Consider the following 15,729-nt stretch of genomic DNA (forward strand, 5'->3'; position numbering starts at 1 on the left):
TTCACCAAATATGTGCTTCTCTATTATGATTTTTTCTCAACAAGTGTCATCTTTCTTTAATACTAAATGATTACATAATAGACCTTTTCCCTTTTATAAACAAGACATTTTAAATTTACGTAAGAATTTACAAATTTGTATTTATACGTGGAAAAAGATCGTAGATTACGGAGGCAGTAATTGCAATTTAAAATACTATGGCCACTCACAATAACACTGGTTGAATGTTAAAGTAATCGATTTCTTTGTGAATCTACACTTACGCGATATACACGTGCAAGTTCACAGGCTATCGCTCTTCATTCGCGTTTCTTACACGAAACAAATCTCCATTGGTAACAATGAGGGCTCCACGCTGAGGAGAATTGAACGATTCTCCTTTATTCCTTCGCTTTTCTTTTTTACTTTTTTGTTCTGTTTACGCCAATTTATCGACGATATATATCGTCCAGTCATCCAATTAAGTGCCCACGCAGTGCTCGCGTCTTTACTGAAAAAAGTAAGTTGTTGATTGGCCGCCTACGCGAATCGGCCGGCCGTACGGTCTGACTGCATTGTCGAAAATACAACGACATATTATCGACGAGCAGGCTTTGTTCACATTTCCCGTGACTGATCTTAATTGCGTGCTACATTCCCGAATTCGGTCGCGAGATTGCTCGAAAATTCACAATTCGTCTAACGAGCCAGAGAAGAAATAACGAATGAAAAAGAGAGAGAGAGAACGATTTTGTCGAGAGATTGACTCTTATTGATCTCGTTGATTTTTACTAAAAAATTATACGTTAAGATATCCAGATTTTTTGTGAATGAGACATTCTTTTCTACGTATGTTTTCTAAGTTTCATTGTTTCATTATTAATTTATTTGACAGAGTTGCAGCAACTTTCCTAAACCAACGTAAAGCCTTTTAAAGATTAATTATTTAAGCCAAACATTAATCAACCTTAAGTTTACATACATAGTATATAAAATACTCGAATGTTCTCTACTCCAAGAATTAACCATTTTCTTCATTTTACGATCACAGCAAAGCAGAAGAAGAGAATTTATAGTGGATAATATTCAAATGAGTCAACAACTAGGCCAGAACTATCGTTTTTTTTTTCATTATTACATTGTTTTAATGATTTTCCTCGAACTGAATATTAGAAATACGGATTCACATGTACATTAACCATCAACAAAATATTAAAGAGCTACAATTCAAAATTCACTTCATTCGTCAACATGTTACACAATTAGGGTTGTGTTGATGAAATTATTCAGAGGGGATGTTAAATTTCTCGCTACACTTCACATTTGGAGACATTGTTTTCTTAAAGTGCTTGCGTCCGACAGTCTGACTAGGTATCACTAACTTCGGCCAAGCATCTGGCAAAAACACGAGTAAACAATAGTAAAAGTTGATACGAAGTTCGGCATCGATGGCGTCCACATCCATCAAACGGCAACGGGGAAAATCAAACTGCCGGACGATCAGTAACCGCCGAAGTGTACACCAAGTGAAAGGGGCCGGCCAGGTTGCAGCTGGCTAACGGCACAATCGTGTGTTTCTCTCGCCTGGTCCAGAACGATCGTCGCTCAAGCAACGAGCAATTGACGCCGGCTTTACGACAATTCCCACCTGATGCCGATACATATCCGTTTTTAGTTGGATTATGCTGACCGCGTTACGGCCGTTTGCCCCGGTAATCTGGCGCGCCCTTTGCCAGTGCTGATTGGGAATTTGCGAGCGTTCCAATCGATAATAATTGATTCGAGATTACCAAATCGGTCGTACCGCCCCAGTTCGTGATTGGGGAACAGATGCGCGCCACGTTCGATCGAATCCAACCAGAGGGGGGCAGGGAGGGGAGAGAAAGAAAAAAAAGAAAAAAAAGGAATCGTGTTAAGTGCTCGTCGCGTGGAAATTACGGGGCGAGCGGGCAGCCCTTTCTTCTCGCGCCCCATTGCCAGCCAATTGATCGACTAAGTTAGTTTTACGTCTTTTTGAAATTGTTTTGACGTTGCAGCAGGTGCCCGAACAGTTGGAAAAAATGAACGGACAAGGGAACTGATTGTTTTTGGTGTTAAATGACAGCTTACACTGAGAGATTAATCACTGAATCATTGCCGAGTTACGGTGATAATTAGTTTTCAACCTGTAACGGATATAACGTCTGACATATGACGTCTGTATGACTTTTGTATTGGCAAAAATAATTTGAGAAATTATTTCCCAAATATTTTGATGCTGGATTTTCGAAATTGACAGTGTTTATCAATTCTTTTACTATACGTTATTCTTATGCATGTAATAGTCATAAAGTTTTTTATGCATTTATTGAAGAAATTTACAAAATACCGAAAAATCGATATCTGTTTATTGTGTTTAGCAATGAAAGGGAATTTCTGCTTACTTCAACTGCATTTACAAAAATATAAATTTGCATAAAGATCCGCCAATGATCGTTGAATTTAAATTTCACTTGTTTTACTTGCTCTCACGACGGCGAGAGAAGTGAAATATTTTTGAAATTTTGAAAAAGAAGGAAAACAGAGATAATAAGAAGAGTGAACTCGGTAACAGTGAACAGATTGATCGAAATATAATATCGTATTGAATGGGACATTTCGAATTTCGAAAATCCAAGTTCGAATTCCAGCAAAACTTCTGGGAATGATTTTTTTTTTAAATTATCTGACCTACATAAGAGTCCGTATATCGAAGCTTTTAGAAGATTGGCAAAGTCTGAAACATTTCTTCATATCATTTATACGACATATTTATATGACATGAAAGGTTTACAGCATAATTTTCAACGAAAGAATGGAAAACAGATCTTTCCAGGTCATCTTTCTGTATTCTTTTCTTTTATCAACTTACTAAGCAGCAACTTCACGTATCATCAGATATATTGAAATGTATTTTTCCATTCGCTACAAGAAGCGATATAGGATTTTCAAAAAATCCTGAAAAAGAAAAAATACAGGAAATACAGAAAAAATACAGGATTTTTAAATAAAAAGTACCAATGATTTTGAAAAAAAAAAATATAGAAAAAATGACGACAAAATATATTTACTGAAGCCATTTAAATTGTGTTATGAACATTTTTCACAAAAAATGAGGGAGATATTTATATTATCTCCTTTAGACCTGGGACATTTTGTATTTATCGAGATTATTCAAGCTAGATTGTTTAGTTAGTTTGCATATTTATTCGTATAAGTTAGTAAAAGTGCTAAACATCTTTACAAACCGATTATAGGATTCGTAATCAACGACTGATATTCCTCGACAAATATTTTATTTGTGAAATTTGAAATTGTTCGAAATTTTATTACTGCTCCGAACTGCCAAAACTATCTTCACTTTACGCGACATATGTAGATTATATACATATACGAGGTGTCTCTTCTGATTTTGATTTTCCTCACTATTAATATAAACCAAAAATATCTTTTAGATAAATTTACACGGTTTTGTATTTTAAGATCATTTATTTTTTAGCGAATAGACACGTAAAAGTCGCATAAACATTATTTTTTTAAACGAAACTCTATAATTTTTAATATAATAATCGATATTCTCTACGAAAAGACAATATTAACCCATGTATCATTAATTTACGATATTATCAATTTAGGAGATATTTTAACTTCAATTTTCTAGAAAATATACATGGTACAGACACAGAATTACCATGCAAACATAATTACAGACATAGAATTAAAATTATGTCAGAATACATCCGCCACGAAATAAAATTCATCTGAAATATTTTTTTGCTATGAATAATAATGCAGAGACATCGAAATAAAGCGAGACACTTTGTATAAAATGATTCCGTACTTTAGATAGCGAATCCACACATTAAAATAAATAAAAAAAACATCCAAAATATACGCACAGTAAATAAAAAATATGAATTTGAGTATTTTCAGTTATAGATGATTGAAGAAAGTGTTCAATGTGTCCGTCTTGTGTCTGAGCGAAACATTGGTGTAGAGAGCACAATATAGTACACGTTAACCATTGATACGAGTTAGGCAAAATTCAATCCATTAGACTTTCTTTTTTACCTATAGTCCCATTCCAAAAATTGCATATTTAAATAGTGCATATTGAACGCAGGAGGATATGCACAGTCTGCCACAAAGAATACAAAATAGATTACAGATTACACTACTACGTGATATTTTTAATTAAGGAATTCAAGTGAGTGCGTTATGGCATGAGACTTGTTGATCGAAGATTTTTGTTTAATTACTTACAATATCGTCAATGAGTTCAGACATCGTCCAATGAGTTCAGAATAAAATTAAGTTGACTTTAGACAAAGATTCTCGGATAAAGTGAATACGAGAACTAATCCAAAAACGAGCAGAATTGCATAAAAGAGTGTTAAAAAAAACCATTAAAATATAGCAGTTATACTTGCAATCTTAATTTTAATTTAATCTTAATTTTAAGGCACAGGCAATTGAAAAGGACAAAGCTTACGTTTCTAACGTAAAAAAATAATTCATTAAAATTATCAATAGTTCCTGAAGTGCTGTTTCCCCAATGGCGTTGCTTCTCAGCTAATTTATTTATAAAAATATAAAAAAAAAATTTATACTCTGGAAACTGAAGTTTGCAGGATAATATAAGTCCATACAAAGATTTTTACTTGTTCCTCTTTTTATTTATCTCACATTTACCATCCGAAGTATTTGAGACAAGCATTTGAGAATCATCCTGTATAAATTTTTTGAAAACCACTGTTTTTTATTGAAAAAGATTAATGTTGTTAAATTTTCAGGAAACCACTGTTTTTTAATAAAAGAGATTAATGTTGTTAAATTTTCAGAAAACCACTGTTTTTTTTTTTTATTGAAAAAAGGTTAATGCATGTACGCCTCTTTGGCTCGTTGTATCTCAAAAATTAATCATGGACTATACTTGAAAATTTGTTGCAATCGATCTTGTAATCTCATCGTAAGCTTTAAAAGAATAGGCAATATTTCTCAATAATAAAAAGATGACAGAAGATGATAATAATAAATATAATGATAAGAATAATAAAAAAGATGAGAAAATTTAACAAAAAAGTAACTCTCTCTCCCGAGAGGGAATCTCTAACTCCCCACCAACACCACAAGTGTGATATTCTCAGGGACAATATTATCGTTGACCCACGATATCGATACCTCGATCGCTACTGTTCCCGACGCCAAACAATTTCAATGGCGACTGTACACAGCCCGTTATAGATTTCGGCGAACGTTCTGTTTTCGGTTGTTTCGAAACATTACGAGACGCAATCATTAAATTGAAACGCGGCCGCATAATACGGCAGCAATTTAGTTTCGCGGCAAAGTTTATTGCACATCTTGCGCGTCGTGCACCGCGAAACGCACCGGTAACAGATGGCCGCTGCGGATACAGAGTGTTACCATAAATCATTATTAGTCTGGATGCAATAAGAATATCCCCCGTGCATAATGAATTCCATTAGACCGGCTGTGACTCGACGATTTCGTAAATCGAACATTCCCGAATTAATGCTTGCCGGCCGTTCGGGATCTTTCGTTCGTAGGGTTTGATATTAATTAGAACAGAAATTTAATATCGCCTGGTATATGTATCGCGTTTAATTATAGTCGTGGGTGGAAATTAATATCTGACTAGTTATTATGTTTAACCGCGGTATAATATTTAGTTTGGTAATTTGCGAATAATCTATCGGTTCTTTTCGGCAGAAATACGCGGATTGTTTAGAAAATGATTCACTCGTTTACGTGTAAGAGTTGCATGAAACAGTGGAACTTGCTTATAGAAGATTAGATAATTTCAGACATAAAATTATATGTAATATGTTGTAATGTTTGAACAATTAAAATGAAACTGTTAGCTTCTACAAATAAAGGTTATTTGTTAATTTTTAAATTTCTCTAATTATCTTTATTATTAACATTTTAATGGTGCAGCTTCAATAATTATCTTCTATTTAATTATTAAAATTTTTGGAATAAAGTTCAAAGTATACCTTTGAATATATATTCCTTTAATTAAGATTTCAGGTGTTGAAAGCAGGATAGATGTAGAAGAGAAAATCGCTCCATTTTGCTAATAATTTGTCAATTTTTAAAAAAGTATTATTTCCCAAACTCTCAAGCAGAACTTTATGCTTCAATTTCAGATCCATATACCCCAGGATATTTTGCAGGAAATCCGCTTGTCAGAATTTTTGATGGAACAAATGTTCCTGTTTAAATGGGATTTTTTTCTACTTCTGAAAAAGTAAATTTCTGTAAAAAGGTATGGAATAAAAGTTTCAGCAAATACGAAAAGATCAATACTTCACAGTTTTCTTGAAGCAGAAGAGATAATAGTAAAAAAGTTACTTTATCATTTATTGAAAACTTAGTTTAAATTATGTTTTTGAAAAGTTACAGTTAGTTATAAAAGTTGCTTTACCATTTATTGAAAACTTAGTTTAAATTATGTTTTTAAAAAGTTACAGTTAAATTATGTTGTTAAAAAGTTACTTAATTTAAATATGTTGTGTTTTGTCTTTTTATGTTTTTAAAAAGTTAAAGTTGTTTTATCATTAATTGAAAATTTTGTCAGTTTTATTGAAAACTTAGTTTAAATTATATTTCAGCTTTAATTTCGTAGATATATTTATTATATAAAGTATGTTTTATAGTAAAATATACTACTATTATATATACTTATTATATAAAAAAACAGGGAAAATAAAAACACAAAAATGGCACAGTACGTATTTCCTTGTTCTTCGTCCGATGAATTTTATCAAAATAAAGCAAAAATATCTTTAACAAAATTAACAAAGTTTTAATTATGTTACCCCAACATCTTTTGAGGAGATGATTTGACTTACATAAAAGCGAATATTTCCAATATATTTCCATTAAAAAACAACTTTCAATTGCAAGGTACGTCATATGACATGCAAAGGATAATCCTTTTCGAATCATTCAAATATTTTCCTACTTTCAATCAAGAAAGAGATATAACTTGTCCCACTTGCGTGACATTCTACGCAAAGTGATTGACGTAACTATAACAAGTCACTTTACAATCAGTTTAAGTTGAAGTTAGAAAAATACAAAGAAGATCAAAATAGACTACTGGCATATTTTTTTCACAAATGCAATTTATTCTGGTGTATTCTGAAATTTTCTTACATACACCAAATGCTTTCGTAATTATTCGATAACATGATCAAAAGAATGAGACAAAATGAGACAAAATTCAATTTGAAACTTGAAACTTATTTTGTAGAGAAGAAGGATGAAATATAATACTTAAGTTTGTTTCCCTGAGTTCTACTACTGAAATTAAAATTAATTTTAATACGACAATTAATGTTATAATTTTACTTTTATATTTGTCAACTAGTGTTGTTTCTATGTGAAATTTTTGTCATGACTTGCAGATTGAAATTTTCCCTTTCTGATAAATCTTTAAACGAATTTTTAATTTTTTTCTTTTGGTTCAGCCTTATGTTCAAAGTTTAATAAAGTGACAAAAACTGATCGTAAATTTTAAGGGATCATTGTAAAGAGAAACATTTCAATTTTTAAAACTATCGCGGTTCGTGGAAAAAATCAAGAAAAAAAATATAGTCGTGAAAAAAATTTCTCAATAGTATTAGAAACGTTTAATTTAAAAAATTTTGAAAAATAAAATTTCCCACCTGATGATATGCAAATATCTTTGAAAAAATGTCACGATTGTAAAAAAAAAAAGATTTTGAAATCAGGTAGATTGTTATATATATATGTATTTTAATAACAGCTCAAAACATCAATTTTTCATTAAAAAAAAAAAAAAAAAAATACGATTGTAAATAGTTCACCTTGAATCATTCACCTTCATTTTCTTCTAATTTCAACAAGATGATATTACAGTTACGCGAATTACTCTATATTTATATATAGTTACTAAATTTATTATTTTAATATTTTATTAATATTTTAATAATTTATAAATAATTTATATATTTATATTTATATTTAAATTTATAAATAATTTAATATTTTATTAATATTTTATGTATATTTACTAAAATTACGAATAAATAAAAAACTTTCTACAATACATTCATATTAAGATTACTTTACTGCACATTGGTTAGACCTATCTTGGAATACGGCTCGCTGATCTGATCACCCTACTACAATACCTACATTGACGCTCTTGAAAGACCGTAACACAAATTTCTACGCTTAGCAGCTTATCATAATGGTGATCCTATGCCTAGATACTGTCATAATTACAAATACGTTCTAACCAAATTAAATTTGAGCATCGCAGGAAAATAGCTGACTTGGTCTTTGTCAATAGAATATTCAATGATATTCTGATCTCGTGCCTGAATATCATTGAAATGTTTAAACTTAATGTTCCTTCCAGATCACTACGTCATTCTGAATTGCTTCACATTGAACACCATCGAACATACTATGGCTTCTATAATCATATATTCATTAACGCTAATAATGGACATTGTTCGATCGATGTTTTTAACCATTCATTTCCATCTTTTAAACATTACTTAGTATCTCCTTGTAATTTTTCACTCAGTCTTATACCACATTGCATTTAAAAAAAAAATTTTTTCATAATTGTGTCACTTTTTGTACTGATATTTTTCTTTATCCGTGAAAAATAAATAAATAAACATTATTATAATAAATATTATTATAATAAATATTATATAATATTATATAACATTATAATAATAAATATTATTATAATAAATATTATATAATATTATATAACATTATAATAATAAATATTATTATAATAAATTATAATAAATTTTAAGATACTGATATTATTCTTTACGACAAAGCTGGTTTCAAATTCCGTTGGCTCTCTACTTCCGCGCGAATGAACATCAAATATGGTGGACGGCAACAACTTAAGTAATCTGATTTTGACAATTCTGCCCCCCTTGGAGTACGTTCATTATCTTAAGAATCACTCGTAACTCCAAAGAACTCGGCGAGAAATTGGAAGGACTCTTGATTCTTGGGCGAAGAGTCGGCGCGCGGCACAATACGGAGACGAGTGCTTTCATCCACGCACGTTTATTCCATTTCATTAACGATCGATCGGTTTCGATCTCCGACGAGCAATGGCTCTTCGATGACTCGCGATCTTGTTCACGGCAATTACCGCGTCGATAATTAATGCAAATCGATGCACCTTGCCGCTTTGTCGCAGCCAGCCACCGGAATATCCTGCCAGAAGCCGAGGTGTTCTTCTTGATTTCAATTCAAATGAAGCTTTCGAACGTGTGAATCGCACATTTCTCCCCCTCTCTCTCTCTCTCTCTCTCTCTCTGTTTCTCGCAGCTTTCACCAAGCACGATTTACCTTCTCGCTCTGTGCACGCGCTTGTTTGCATCTTTGTGTACCAACTTGGCACCGCTTGTCGCTAGAGAGTTCGACGAAACCACGTTAATTGATGCTTTCAGTTTCTGTCTTATTGTTGTTCGACTTCAATGAAATTTCACCACCGAACGATTTGTTTAACCTCTTGCGCTGGAATGACGTGCCACGCACGTCGAGAATTTTTTGTTCCAACATTGCAATATTTCCTCAGTTTTAAGTATATTTAAGTATAACCCAGGCAAAACAAATAATAAATTTGATACTTTTCAATAATTTCTATCCAATGATATCATATTGGCGAGTTTAAAAGAAAAAGAAAGCGAAGAATTATTGAAAATGGGTTTGGTCACTCGTTATGGTCCGCAATCAATTACCAGCGCAAGTGGTTAACCTCTTGCGCTGGAATGACGTGCCACGCACGTCGAGAATTTTTTCTCCTAAAATTGCAATATTTCCTCAGTTTTAAGTATATTTAAGTATAATCTAAACAAAACAAATAATAAATTTGTTACTTTTCAATAATTTTTATCCAATGATATCATATTGGCGAGTTCAAAAGAAAAAGAAAGCGAAGAATTATTGAAAATCGGTTTGGTCACTCGTTATGGTCCGCAATCAATTACCAGCGCAAGTGGTTAACCTCTTGCGCTGGAATGACGTGCCACGCACGTCGAGAATTTTTTCTCCTAAAATTGCAATATTTCCTCAGTTTTAAGTATATTTAAGTATAACCCAGGCAAAACAAATAATAAATTTGCTACTTTTCAATAATTTCTATCCAGTGATATCATATTGGCGAGTTCAAAAGGAAAAGAAAGCGACGAATTATTGTATACGGGTTTGGTCACTCGTTATGGTCCGCAATCAGTTGCCAGCGCAAGTGGTTAAACGAACGAAGAGTCTTAAGGGGTCAGGACAGTTTGAAATTTTCAAAGAATCGATTTCTTTTTTTGTTTCAAGTAGTAGTTCGAACCCTTAGAAATAAGATACAGGTCCTAGCCTTTAAAACGACTTATTTTAGAGTATAATAATAAATCGGCCACGGATACAGAATAATTGAATTTGTATCACTGTTCGCAACTTTAAGCAGTATTATAAAGTGCAAATCGTATTCAAATATTACTTTTGGTGAATCGAATATTAGGGGACTTTTACCTGCGTTCAAAATGACATAAATTTGCATAAAAAGCCACAATCTGCTTACGAGATGTCTCATAGTTACACACACGGAGAATTCACCGTATCGATCTAAACTTGGTCATATTCCTTAAACTCAAAGGCTGTGTAACGAACCATTTTCCTTGATTCCTGTCTTTGAGCATTTGGCTGATCTTTACGCTAGTTGCAAGTACACTTCAAGTTTTGCCGAAGTTCGTTATAAAGTCTCGCAAGTTCGAGAGTTTCACGAGTTCAGAATTCGGAAGTTCAGAAAAGTTTGAGTGTGGTTATAACGTTCGGTATCGATAGTACGGAAAGCTCAATTACCCAGGCTCAAAATGTATCTGGTCTGGGACTCTCTTGATTTTTCCGTTTGAAATATCGCTGACTATGAACAGAGGTGAAATCTTGGAAGTTGTACTGAGAATTTCTGTAAATTTTCACACTTACTATCACATAGGCAATTATTTATTTCTTAATGTAGAAAAAATTGTTTCAAGTAACTCTGTTTTCCTAACGATTTTCATTAACGATTTGTAATTTCATTCGCTCAATGTATATTATATCAAATCCTGCGTTTAGCCATAAAAGCATATTCCAAGAAAGAATTCGTGACATTTTCAATCTTCCATTTAAATTCTATTTTATGAAATTTCAAAAAATTGAGAAATTTATAAAATCGTGAGAAATTATTGCTTGATTCTTAATGGATCGATGCAACTCAGTATGTTATACAGAAACAGTATTAAATCAATACATATCGAAAAATTATTAATTTTAATAATATGAAAGTATTTAAATGCTTATGTTATTTCTATTGTTCACATGATACGTTATACAAAATTAAAGTTGTAGCATCTTTCTCTGCTAAATTAATAATTTTTTATGTATACTTCCGCTTAAAAGTTTTTAATATTCAGTACTAATTGTGGATCATCGTGTACATATTTTATAATATAATATAATATATCTTCAATATATAAAAATACAACAACAAATAATATAATATATTAATATACTAATATATTCACAGACTCTTTACCGTGCAAAGCATGTTTCATATTTAAATTTGAAAAAAAATTTATGTAAATAAATTTATGATAATATTTAATTATAATTATAATTATTAATTCTAATAATATATAATTTCAACAATAATTTATTTTATATATTATTATATATTATATATATTATATTATTTTAAATATAGTAAATAAATTTACAATAATATTTTAATATATAATTTGAACAATAATTTTTATGCACTATTATATATTATATATATTATATTTTAAATATTGTAAATAAATTTATAACAATATTTTAATATATAATTTAATGTATAATATATAATTTTAACAATAATTTATTCTATATTATTATATATTATATTATTTTAAATATTAAATAAATTTATAACAATATTTTAATATATAACTTAATGTATAACATATAATATTAACAATAATTTATTTCATATATTGCATATTTTGTATATAATTCATACTTCTATATCGTTCAATTATATCGTACATATTGTATTGTATATGATTTATAATTGATATTTATTTTATTATTTTTATTACAAATGTAATGCTTGTCTTATGATTTTTAATTGCTTCAATCAATGCATTTAAAAACATATGTTTAATAACCATTCATTTTCCATCATAACATTTCTGGCTGCAGATAATGATAATAATGTAATATCAGGTGAAGCACTTTATACATGCATGTTCTATGTATATGTATATAAGTGTTACATGATTTGTCATATTATCATTCATGTTCAAAATATTTAATTAATAGAATAATATTACTTTACGATATATTAATCAATTTGTTTTTAAAATTATTCAAATCTGTTTCCATTCTATTTTCCATATAATAATTAATAATAATCCTGTTCGCGTGATCTTCTACTACGTCTTGGAACCAATTAACCTTGATCTAAGTTGTCATCCAGCATTTCTTCAACTTGATCAACTACGGCTTTTTTATCGTACCAATTATCTTCGTTAATTTACTACAACGTAGAGAACATTATTACTGAACATTACTATTGTTTCTGCTTTATTAGTTTAATTAAAGTTATCTGTGTATAACGTATTTACGTATCATGGGTTGGTAATTCTAATAAGCAAACTCTGTTATAACTTTAGTTATATTCCTGTTATGTTCCCTTCTATTAATGTTCCCTTCTATTAATGTTCCCATCTAATTCCATCTACGTGGTATATTTATTCTGCAGTACTTAATATTAATTTTTGCCGATTATATTCATTCGCTGAAAACATAAATCTTTGAAAAAGAGCGTGTGTAACATTTTCAAAAATGATGTAAGAAATAAATAAGACAGTGAAAACAATTTAAGCAAAATACCAAATTTACATATAAATTTTAAGAACTTGTAACCAAGGTTGATTTGTTTCAGATGATAAAACTTTTGTAAACTTGAAGATTAACCTTGACAGTTATATAGGGTGTTTCATCTTCATTTCGTTAAACAATGACAGCATGTTTTGTGATTAAAAATAAAAAGAAAGATGTTGTATAAACACGGAGTTATAATTGCATTATTAGAAAGTTACAATAAATAATACTGATTTTCCCTGGAAACCTTAACTGGAGATTTAATGAAAAAGATTTACAATAAAAATTTAATTTACAATAAAATTTTGTTTAAATGAACTTGATAAGGGACAAATACTTCCTTCACTAATCTTTTAGTAATTTTTTTTTTTTCTTGATGCAATAGAAATTCAAATAAAGTGGATTCAAGTAGCAAAAGTTCATCTAATCGGATATTGATTAAAATCTTATTCAAATAAAAGAAAATCAGGATGAAATTCAAAAGGCAATAAACTCAATTCAACGATGTTAATTTTGCATTCACCAGAACGGATGACATTTTGAATAAGAAACTTTACATGACTAATCGATCGAATGAGAAATTAATCATTCATAATTTTGATGCTTTTGTTACAACTGTTTGGCAGGATAAAAATGAATTTCAAGAAATAATTTAATTAATTAGCAGATCAAATTTCTTTTGTTTTCAAAACCTTTTTAATAACTAAGATAGTCCTTCAATAATTTTTATAATCAAAAAACAGAAACTTTTAAGAAAACTTATCTCGTCCATTGAAATTTATTGAAAACGAAAGAAAATCAAATTATTTTTCACACCTTCTTGAAATTATATATGTGGATTTGGTCTTATGCTGTATGTGTGAGAATGCATGAGAGTCGAGCGAAGGCATGAGTGCTATAAGACAATTGCGAGTGTGTTACGTGATGCGTTTTCGTTCAGAAGCGAGAAGAAGAGTATTCATTGCGAGTCTGAGTTAAAAGTAATATTGATCTGTGAGAAAGTGAATTTAAGTGATAATTATTATATACATTATTCAATTTATATATATATATATATATATATATATATATATATATATATTAAACATATTAATTAAAAGAGTGTATTTTATTTAATTCGCTCCCAATATAATCATCTAAAAATTAACTTTTCAATTGATAAAAGTTTGAGTTTATCATAAAAACATGGATCGCAATAAATTATACGTGGAATGAGAATTTTTATTATAATTAATATTCTAAAACATTATATTCTAATATTCATAATTCTATATAAATTAATTAATTTTAAGTTATTCGATTCTAATTATAAATTTCAACAGGAAATTGTTTTGTCTATTAAATATTGCAGGCAGCGCTATTCTTTAGATATTTTATATAACTTTTTGCATTATGTGCAATTTTGTACATTAAAATTTTCAATAAATATATAAAGTCTTGTTTTTAAAAATTATATGATACATTCAAGTTTTATAAGTGTGTTTTATTTACTTTAAACACATCTAATAAGCTTCTTTCTATCATGAAACATATTTTGGAACTTACAAAAACATATTGATGCTAAAAACATAATAACGTGGTTTGATACTTACAATGACGCATCGATACCGGTAAAAGAAGAAAAATTTATTTCTCCAGATCGCGGCTGAAGTTAGAAAATCGTTTGAAATCAATTACTTTTACGATTTTATGTTGAATGTAAGTATATGGCTATTCTAATCATTGTAGCAAATCTAATTGTTCTACTAGGTCTAATATCCAATTTGCCTGGACAATGATTTTATCTCAAGTATCTTATTTATGACAAACAATACATACCGAATAATAGGTTGGAAATAATTTTTTGCATTTATATTTTCGAATAATCGACAAAAGAAAAAAATAATGTTATATTAGTTTTTTTAACTTTGAACATCAACTCCCGAGCCTTTCTTAACCACTGACGCTGGCAACTGATCGCGGACCATAACGAGCGACCGAACCATACAATAATTTGTCGTTTCCTTTTTTTTTTTTGAACTCGTCCCTATGATATCACTGAAAGATACTATTAGGACTATAATACTATACCATACTATTAAATATATATTAAATATAATAGTGTTATATTATACTATACTATTAAATATATATTAAATATAATAGTATTATATTATGCTATACTATTAAATATATATTAAATATAATATTAATAGTATACTGTTACACTATACTATACTATTAAATATAATATTAATAGTATACCATTATACTATACTATATATTAAATATAATACTAATAGTACACTATTATACTATTAAATATATATTAAATATAATATTAATAGTATACTGTTATACTATACTACACTATTAAATATATATTAAATATAATACTAATAGTATACTGTTATACTATACTATACTATTAAATATATATTAACTATAATACTAATAGTATACTGTTATACTATTAAATATAATATTAATAGTACACTATTATACTATACCATACTATTAAATATATATTAAATATAATATTAATAGTATACTGTTATGCTATACTATACTATTAAATATATATTAAATATAATACTAATAGTATACTGTTATACTATACTATTGAATATAATATTAATAATATACTGTTATACCATACTATACTATTAAATATATATTAATATAATACTAATATAATACTAATAGTATACTATTAAACTATTAAGAAGTAATTAACTTATCATTTGTTCTGCTTGGGTTACATTTAAATATACATAAAAACTGAGAAAATCTTGCAATTTGGGGTAAAATTTCCTCCAG

Source organism: Frieseomelitta varia, unplaced genomic scaffold (genome assembly GCF_011392965.1).
Source record: "Frieseomelitta varia isolate USP_RPSP 00005682 unplaced genomic scaffold, Fvar_1.2 scaffold_756, whole genome shotgun sequence".
NCBI classification, from domain to species: domain Eukaryota; kingdom Metazoa; phylum Arthropoda; class Insecta; order Hymenoptera; family Apidae; genus Frieseomelitta; species Frieseomelitta varia.